Source organism: Schistocerca piceifrons, chromosome 1, assembly GCF_021461385.2.
Source record: "Schistocerca piceifrons isolate TAMUIC-IGC-003096 chromosome 1, iqSchPice1.1, whole genome shotgun sequence".
Classification (NCBI taxonomy): Eukaryota; Metazoa; Arthropoda; class Insecta; order Orthoptera; family Acrididae; genus Schistocerca; species Schistocerca piceifrons.
Genome location: NC_060138.1, coordinates 778,128,670 through 778,137,690, shown reverse-complemented (window position 1 = coordinate 778,137,690; position 9,021 = coordinate 778,128,670).

Genomic DNA, 9,021 nt, shown 5'->3' with positions numbered 1-9,021 from the left:
CAAGAATACCTTTAAGATAACAAAGACGGCATTATTAGCACCTCCTTGAGTTTGAACAAGGTCGTGCAACAGGCCTATAAGAAGCTTGATGTGCATTCTGTGATACTGCAGAAAGACTTGGCAGGAATGTAGCCACTGTACATGATTGCTGGAGTGGTGGTCATGAGAATGTATGGTTGCAAGAAGACCTGGCTCTGGATGGCCACACGGCACTACCAAGATGGAGGACCACCATGCTTGTCATACGGCTCTGGCGCATCAGGCGACATCTGCAGCAGCAATTTGAGCAGCAGTTGGCGCCACAGTGACATAACTAACTCTTACAAACCATTTACTTCAAGGACTGCTCTGAGACAGATGCCCTGTAGTGTGCATTCCACTGACTTCAAACCATCAGCATTTGCGACTTCAGCGACGTCAAACAAGAGCTCATTTGAGGACAACGTGGAGGTTTGTTGTCTTTTCTGATGAAAGCTGGTTCTGTCTCGGTATCAGAGACGGCTGTGTGTTGGTTAGGAAGAGGCCAGTTGAAGGCCTGCAACCAATCTGTCTGCATGCTAGACACACTGGATCTACACCAGGAGTTATGGACTGGGGTGCAAAGACATATGACAGCAGGAGTACTCTCTTGCTTATCCCATGAACCCTGAATGCAAATTTTTACATCAATCTCGTGATTCGACCTGTTATGCTGCCATTCATGAATAGCATTTCCAACGGAATAACGGTTGTCCACATACTGCTGTTGTAATCCAACATGCTCTACAGAGTGTCAACATGTCTGTTGGCCTGCTCAGTCATCAGACCTGTCTCCATTTGAGCATATGGGATATCAGTGGATGTCAACTCCAGCATCATCCACAAACAGCATTAATCGTCCCTGTACTGACCAACCAAATGCAACAAGCATGGAACTTCCTCCCACAAACTGATATCTAGCACACATTACTCTTCATTATTATTTTTGGTGCTGCAATTTTTTTGTCAGTGTGTAACGCAGGGAATTATTTTCCACAGGGACCACCTCCTTCACTCTGACGAGAAACTCAAGACTTATCAGGAATGGCGCGGCCTTCATTTCATCTGGCGAGTACAGAGAGGTCCTAAGGACAATCAAGTCGATACCAGCGCTTTCATTCTGCCTTTTGAAGCTGTATACCCTTCCAGAAAAGTGATAGTTATGGTTTACCATTGCATCATGAAGCTCTATATCCTACCTCCCATGCGCTGTTTCTGGGGTCTCCACTTTGGTCACACGTCTTCATGGTGCAAGGCAAATCCTACTTTCAGCAACTGTGGCCACCCTCTTTATTTGGGGAGTCCTCACACCCCACCACCTAAGTGCGTGAATTGTTCTGGTGCACATTCTACTCGCTTACTGGATTGCTGAATCTATAAAAAGTAAAGCAAGATTCAGGAATTCAAAACTCCCAACTGTCTATCCTACTCTGAGGCCCAACAGAAATTCGACTGTATCCTCTCTGTATCTTTGATGTCTACCTTCGTTTCCATTACGTCTTTTCCTCCTCTTCCTTCCTTCTTATCAACATCCTGTCCCCCTTCCTTTTTCTCCTCCCTGGTAGTTCCCATTCATTCCCCTCATGGAACCACTCCTTCTCAGCCAGAGGAGAAACCCTCTTCCCTGGCACCTGCCAGCGGTGTGGCTCCATCTAGAAATCCCCCTCCCCAGCATCTACAGGACGAAAACCCTCTTACTTTGAGTCAGATGCAGGATGCAGGCTCTGTGGGCGTTAAGGCTACTTATTTTCTTTCGGATCACAATAGTGTCACAACTTGCTCTCTTCCTGACCACACCTCGATTCACCCTCTGGAGGAGAAGAAGACGAAGATTCATAAGTCTTAGGACAAGTTCCTCCAACATCCCAGCATGTGTCGCCCACTTCCTCTCAATAAGGGTCTGATCTTACATTCAAGATAATGTTGTATTGCAGGATCTCATTTGTGGATACTTATTCGCCAATTCTTCATGGTTTCCAAGCCTTCTGCCAGAACCGGGTTGGTCCTTCGTGAACATCCAGTGGTGTCTGTACATTGGTTTGCACAGACATTGTTGGATTCAGGTTTCCTCTTCATACTGCACAGGGAGTGGTGGCCATTCTGATACATTTAGACTTAGCAGTAACTATGTGCAATCTCTAGCTCCTCCTAGCCTGGCCTCCTACACCTCCCCTCTTCTTGCCCTTCTACGACAGCTCCACCCCCCATTCCTTCTCCTTGCAGATTTTAACACTTGTAACCCTCTGAGGGGTGGTACTGCAACCATTGACCGGGGCAGGGTTGTTGAAGACCTGCTGGCAGAGCTTGATGTCTGCCTCCACAACATTGGAACCCCACACGCTTTAATGTACCACATAGCGCTTTCTTGGCCTGGATTTCACCCATCCTTGAAGTTGGTGACTATTTGTGTGACTGTGATCATTTTCCGAAGGTCTTCTCTCTTCTTCAGTGTCACTTTCCTGGATTCCCTCCCAGCTTTTGCTAACATGGATTGGGAACCCTTTCCCTCAGCTGCTATCCCAACTGCTCCACCACATGACACCATTCATGAGTGCATATGGAGTTTGACTAATGCCATCCTTTTGGCAGTTGCTTCAGCAATTACTTCTTCCTTGGGTTTTCCCTGTGGAAGACTGTCCCTTCGTTGACTCCCAGAATTGCTGTGGCTGTTAAATACTGCTGTCATGCTCTCCTATGCTGTAAACAGCATCCATTTCTCGACTACCTCCTGCCATTTAAATGGCTTCGGGCCTGGGCCCATTATCTTCTTAAACGCCACAAACAGATTTTTTTGGGAATGATCTGTCTCTGGCAAAGGACAAAGATCAGGCGCATTTTTGGCTGCCACCCTCCTACAGGTGTCCTGGGAATTCCGTTCACCAGCTTGGACTCTGTCGCTGAGCATATTGCTCAGCGTTCCTCCCAGGTTTCAGCATAAGTCCACTATATGCCCCTGTTCAGTCTTCTCAAAAGGTGTCTGGAACGAGTCCCTTCATCTTTCGTTCCCAGCCATCTGGAATCTTATAACACCCTTTTTTGTTGTTGTTGTTGTTGTTGTGGTGGTCTTCAGTCCTGAAACAGGTTTGATGCAGCTCTCCATGGTATTCTATCCTGTGCAAGCTTCTTCATCTCCGAGTAACAACTGCAACCTACATCCTTCTGAATCTGTGTACTGTATTCGTGCCTTGGTCTCCCTCTACAATTGTTACCCTCTGCACTTTCCTCCATACTATATTGATGATCCCTTGATGCCTCATAACGTGTCCTACAACCGATACCTTCTTCGAGTCAAGTTGTCCCACAAATTCCTCTTCTCCCCAGTTCTATTCAATAACTCCTCATTAGTTATGTCATCTACCCATCTAATCTTCAGCATTCTTCTGTAGCACCACAATTTGAAAGTTTCTGTTCTCTTCTTGTCCAGACTTCCATGTTTCACTTCCATACTTGGCTACACTCCATACAAATACTTTCAAAAATGACTTCCTGAGACTTAAATCTATACCCGATGTTAACAAAATTCTCTTCTTCAGAAACGCTTTTTTTGCCATTGCCAGTCTACTTTTTATATCCTCTCCACTTCGACCATCATCCGTTATTTTGCTCCCCAAATAGCAAAACTCATTTACTACTTTCAGTGTCTCATTTCCTAATCTAATTCGCTCAGCATCACCTGATTTAATTCGACTTCATTCAATTATCCTCATTTTGCTTTTGTTGATGTTCATCTTATATCCTCCTTTCAAGACACTGTCCATTCTGTTCAACTGGTCTTCCGGGTCCTTTGCTGTCTTTGACAGAATTGCAATGTTGTCGGCAAACCTTAAAAGTTCTTATTTCTTCTCCATGAATTTTAATTCTTACTCCGAGTTTTTCTTTTGTTTCCTTTACTGCTTGTTCAGTATACAGATTGAATAACATTGGGGATAGGCTACAACCCTGTCTCACTCCCTTCTCTATCACTGCTTCCCTTTCGTGCCCCTCGACTCTTATAACTGCCATCTGGTTTCTGTACAAATTGTAAATATCCTTTCACTCCCTGTATTTGATCCCTGCCACCTACAGAATTTGAAAGGGGGTATTCCAGTCAACATTGTCAAAAGCTTTCGCTAAGTCTACAAATGGTAGAAACGTAGGTTTGCCTTTCTTTAATCTATCTTCTAAGATAAGTCGTAGGATCAGTTTTGCCTCACGTGTTCTAACATTTCTACGTATCCAAACTGATCTTATCTGAAGTCAGCTTCTACCAGTTTTTCCATTCGTCTGTAAACAATTCATGTTAGTATTTTGCATCTCTGACTTATTAAGCTGATAGTTCGGTGATTTTAACACCTGTCAACACTTGCTTTCTTTGGGATTGGAATTATTATGTTCTTCTTGAAATTTGAAGGTATTTCGACTGTCTTATACATCTTGCTCACCATATGGTTGAGTTTTGTCACGGCTGGCTCTCCCAAGGCTACAGAAGCTCTAATGGAATGTTGTGTACTGCTGGGGCCTTGTTTCAGCCTAGTTCTTTCAGTGCACTGTCAAACTCTTCGTGCAGTATCATATCTTCCATTTCATCTTCATCTACGTCCTCTTCTATTTTCATAATGTTGCCCTAACTACATCGCCCTTGTATAGACCCTCTATATACTCCTTTCACCTTTATGGTGTCCCTTCTTTGCTTAGAACTGGTTTTTCATCTGAGCTCTTGATCTGCATACAATTGATTCTCTTCTCTCGAAAGATCTCTTTAATTTTGCTGCAAGCAGTATCTATCTTACCCCTAGTGATATATGCCTCTACATTCTTACATTTGTCCTGTAGCCATCCCTGCTTAGCCATTTTGCACTTCCTGTCGATCTCGTTTTTGAGACTTTTGTATTCCTTTTTGCCTGCTTCACTTAATGCATTTTTATATTTTCTCCTTTCATCAATTAAATTCAATATCTCTTCTGTTACCCAAGGATTTCTACTAGCCCTTGTTTTTTTACCTACTTGATCCTCTGCTGCGTTTACTGTTTCATCTCTCAAAGTTACTCATTCTTATTCTACTGTATTTCTTTCCCCTGTTCTTGTCGATCATTCCCTAATGCTCTCTCTGAAACTCTCTAAATCCTCTGATTCTTTTAGTTTATCCAAGTACCATCTCCTTATATTCTCTCTTTTTTATAGTTTCTTCAGTTTTAATCTACAGTTCATAACGAACAGTTGTGGCGAGAGTCCACATCTACCCCTGGAATTGTCTGCTCCCGCTTAGCAAATGAGAATTTACCAGCGCCCTTGCTCTCTGCCCTGACAAGACTCCTGGACCAGACTGGGTACACAACCAATACTTCAACATTTACCAGTGGCTACCCAACGTCATAGAAAGGACAGTAGGAAAGTTTTGCAGTACAACTTTATTTATTTAATTTTTTCGAAGTAATTTCCGCCACATAGAATACAACTCTCCATCCTTCGCAACCAATCCCTAAGCCAGTTCTCCCTAGGCACACCCATTGTCGCAAGTCGTCAGGAGAAATTCACTGCTTTCAGCTTAATTTTCACATGCAGGAACAATGCAAAGTCACAAGGAGCAAGGTCTGGACTAGAAGGAGGATGCTCGAGAAGTTTCATTCCTGTATCCCGCAAATATTTGGTGCCTGCTTTGGCTCGGTGAGCTGGAGTGTTGTCATGATGGAGGAACCAAGTGTTTATTCTTGATTTCTGTCGCACATTCTTCAAGGGTTGAATGACTTGGCAGGCACTGCTCAGTGTACCACTTAGCTGTGACTGTCTTATGTGTGTCCAAAACAACTCGATCTGAAAAAAAACAGCTATCATTTTCTTGATTACTGATCAGGATTTCCTGACAGCTACGCGTGTGATGTCATCTTCAAGACCCAAACGATGGATCGAAGTCTGTATTGTATCTATCATCTGATCAGTTTAACCAACGTCCTCTGCAAGTTACTTGAACATACGGTGGATCGAAGTCTGTATTGTATCTATCATCTGATCAGTTTAACCAACGTCCTCTGCAAGTTACTTGAACATACGGTGGATCGAAGTCTGTATTGTATCTATCATCTGATCAGTTTAACCAACATTCTCTGCAAGTTACTTGAACATACGGCGAGTCGAAGTCTGTATTGGATCCTTGAATCCCAGGACCCTTAGGCTTCAACGCAGAGGGGCTTCTGCCGAGGTCACTCTACTGCAGATAATTTATTCCACCTGGAGTCTGCTATCCGAATGGCTTTTGCCCAGCGTCAGCACCTTGTTGAAGGCCTCTTCGACATGCGTAAAGCTTATAAAACCACTTGGCTACACCACATCCTTTCCACCTTACATGAGTTGGGCCTCTGTAGCCCATTCCCCATTCATCTTCCTCCTCTAAAAGAACATGGTTTTTAAGCTTTGATTTATAACTACGGGAAGGGACTGTTCGAGTTTGATTTTGTCTAAATGCTAGCGATATGGAAGTACATTTCAGAAATCAGTATGGAATGTATATGATGTGGATGACCATAGTTTTCGTGGAACATTTGTTAGTGATGAGTGGAAGTACCTATACAGCATTACTGCACTTAAACAGCCCTGACAGAAATTTGGAACCTATCTAACGTGCATCTGATTCCATTGCACCGCTGTATTACTGGTTTTCTTTTCTTCGTAAGCAAATTACATTTTGAAATTGGAATGAAGTCTATATGCATGTATATAATATGTAGGACTGTAGTTTTAATGGAACATGTGTTAAGGGTGGGAGGAAGTACCACACACACCACTGTGCTTAAAATAATAGTGACTTACGTTTGAAGACTATGCGACAGTCTTTAACAGATAGTCGTTTTGTACACTCTGACATTATTACATCCAAAACCTGATAGAGTAGGTATACCAGCATGCATTGAACTATCGTTAATCTTAGAATGACTGAGTGACCAAAATCACAAAAAGCGCGTCTCCATCTCAATGCGCTCGCTATCTTAAGCAAGACTATACTCTGTATTTACTCTCGTTCCACTGCGGCTCATACCGCGTTCTGCAGTCCATGTACGTGTACAACACTTCGATCCTTTAAGAGTACGTTCTATGATGCCTCTTGAGCTGTTGATTTTAAAACAGCAACACCAAGCGTAATGAGTAATGACACATTTACACTGCTGCTGTCAGAGGCAGGAATACTAAGACAGTGTGTCATACCTATCTGTCAACTGCCCTACGATATATTTTGTGCACTTTGGCACACTGCTTCTTCTAATCTATGTGAACGAGCTCCACCTTCGTACCTCAACATACATTCTTAACTTCCACTATAACTTTGAGGTCATTGTCACCTATCAACTCCACATTAAGATGTGTAGACTCGTTTGTGGTTAAATGATACGTACTGGTGAACAGTAACATCGATTCGACAGCTCAACACTGGATTGTCCCCATCCACCAATCATGTGAGCCCATATCAGTTCATGTTACTTGGGTGACCCACGAAGTAAAAGCATCATGTTGGTGCTGCTAGGATCACATGGATTGGTATACTCTGTTCGAATACATAACAGAAAAAAAACTCTGTGAAAGATGACCTATTTCTCACGGAACCATAAGGGTGGAATAGAGTATGTATAGAAGTATGTAGATAATCATTTTTTTACTAGATCAGTGCTTGAGATTGGGATGGAAGGATAATCCATAATACTGGTGCAATGTATTCTCCACCATGCACTGTACAGCAGCTTGTGGTGTATTTCTTTTATGGGCATGACGTTCAGAGATGATAGAGTTATCTGCAAGCAGGTGGGAAGACCTATGATTGGGCTGGTAGTTGACCTGAACGTAACGAGATCTATTGCAAATTAATAAAGCTAGATATCCCGTATGCTGTCATTGGAAGCGATAACTGCAGTAAAATTCTTAACACTAGGCATCGGGAGCGAGCTCAAGAAGAATGCTTCAGTCAGGGTCAGATTTATTTACTGGAATCTTAAGGGAATCAACTCAAACACTGAGGACTGACATGTCAGTGAGCTAAATCAGAAGAAGATGGATTTTTAAGCAGGTGTAATCCATCTGCTAAGCAGTGATAGTGTGGGAGGCGAGTGATCGCAGTTTCCGTTGGCATGTCACCTGGAGATTGTCTCACTACGATTCAGATCGAGATGTAAGAGGCTCTAAGAGTGCTGTTGCTGGAGGAAACATGGACATTGATTTTGTCTGGCTTGTACTTGTTGGTTAGCTGGCTCTCATTGTACGATAGTTGGGCAAGCGTGTAGGAACTGTGGTTGCTTCTGAAAAAATTGTTCAAATGGCTCTAAGCACTATGGGACATAACATCTGAGGTCATCAGTCCCCTAGACTTAGAACTACCTAAACCTAACTAACCTAAGGACATCACACACATCCATGCCCAAGACAGGATTCGAACCTGCGACCGTAGCAGCCGCGTGGTTCCGGACTGAAGCGTCTGGAACCGCTCGTCCACAGCGGCCGGCTGCTTCTAAAAAATAGCTGCATTACGCATATATATACTACCACGTGGATATACATTGAGATAAAAAATTCATGGTATACCTCCTAATACCTAGTCGGACCTCCTTTTGCCTGATATTGTGCAGTAACTCAGTGTGACATGGACTGAACAAGTCGTTGGAAGTCCCCTCAGAAATATTGAGCTATGCTGCATCTATTGTTGTCCATAATTGCCAAAGCATTGCCGCTGTAGGATTTTGTACACGACCTGATCTCCCGATTGTGTCCCATAAATATTCAATGGGATTCGTGCTGGATGATCTGGGTGGCCAAACCATTCGCTCAAACTCTCCAGAAAGTTCTTCAAACCAATCACGAACAATTGTGGTCCAGCGCCACAGCTCATTACCATCCATAAAAATTCCATCATTGTTTCGGGACCTGACGTCCATAAAAAGCTGTAAATGGTCTCCAAATAGCCGAGCATAACCAGGATCCAGTCCATTCCATGAAAACACGCCCCACACCATTATGGAGTCTCCACCAGCTTCCACATTGCCTTTT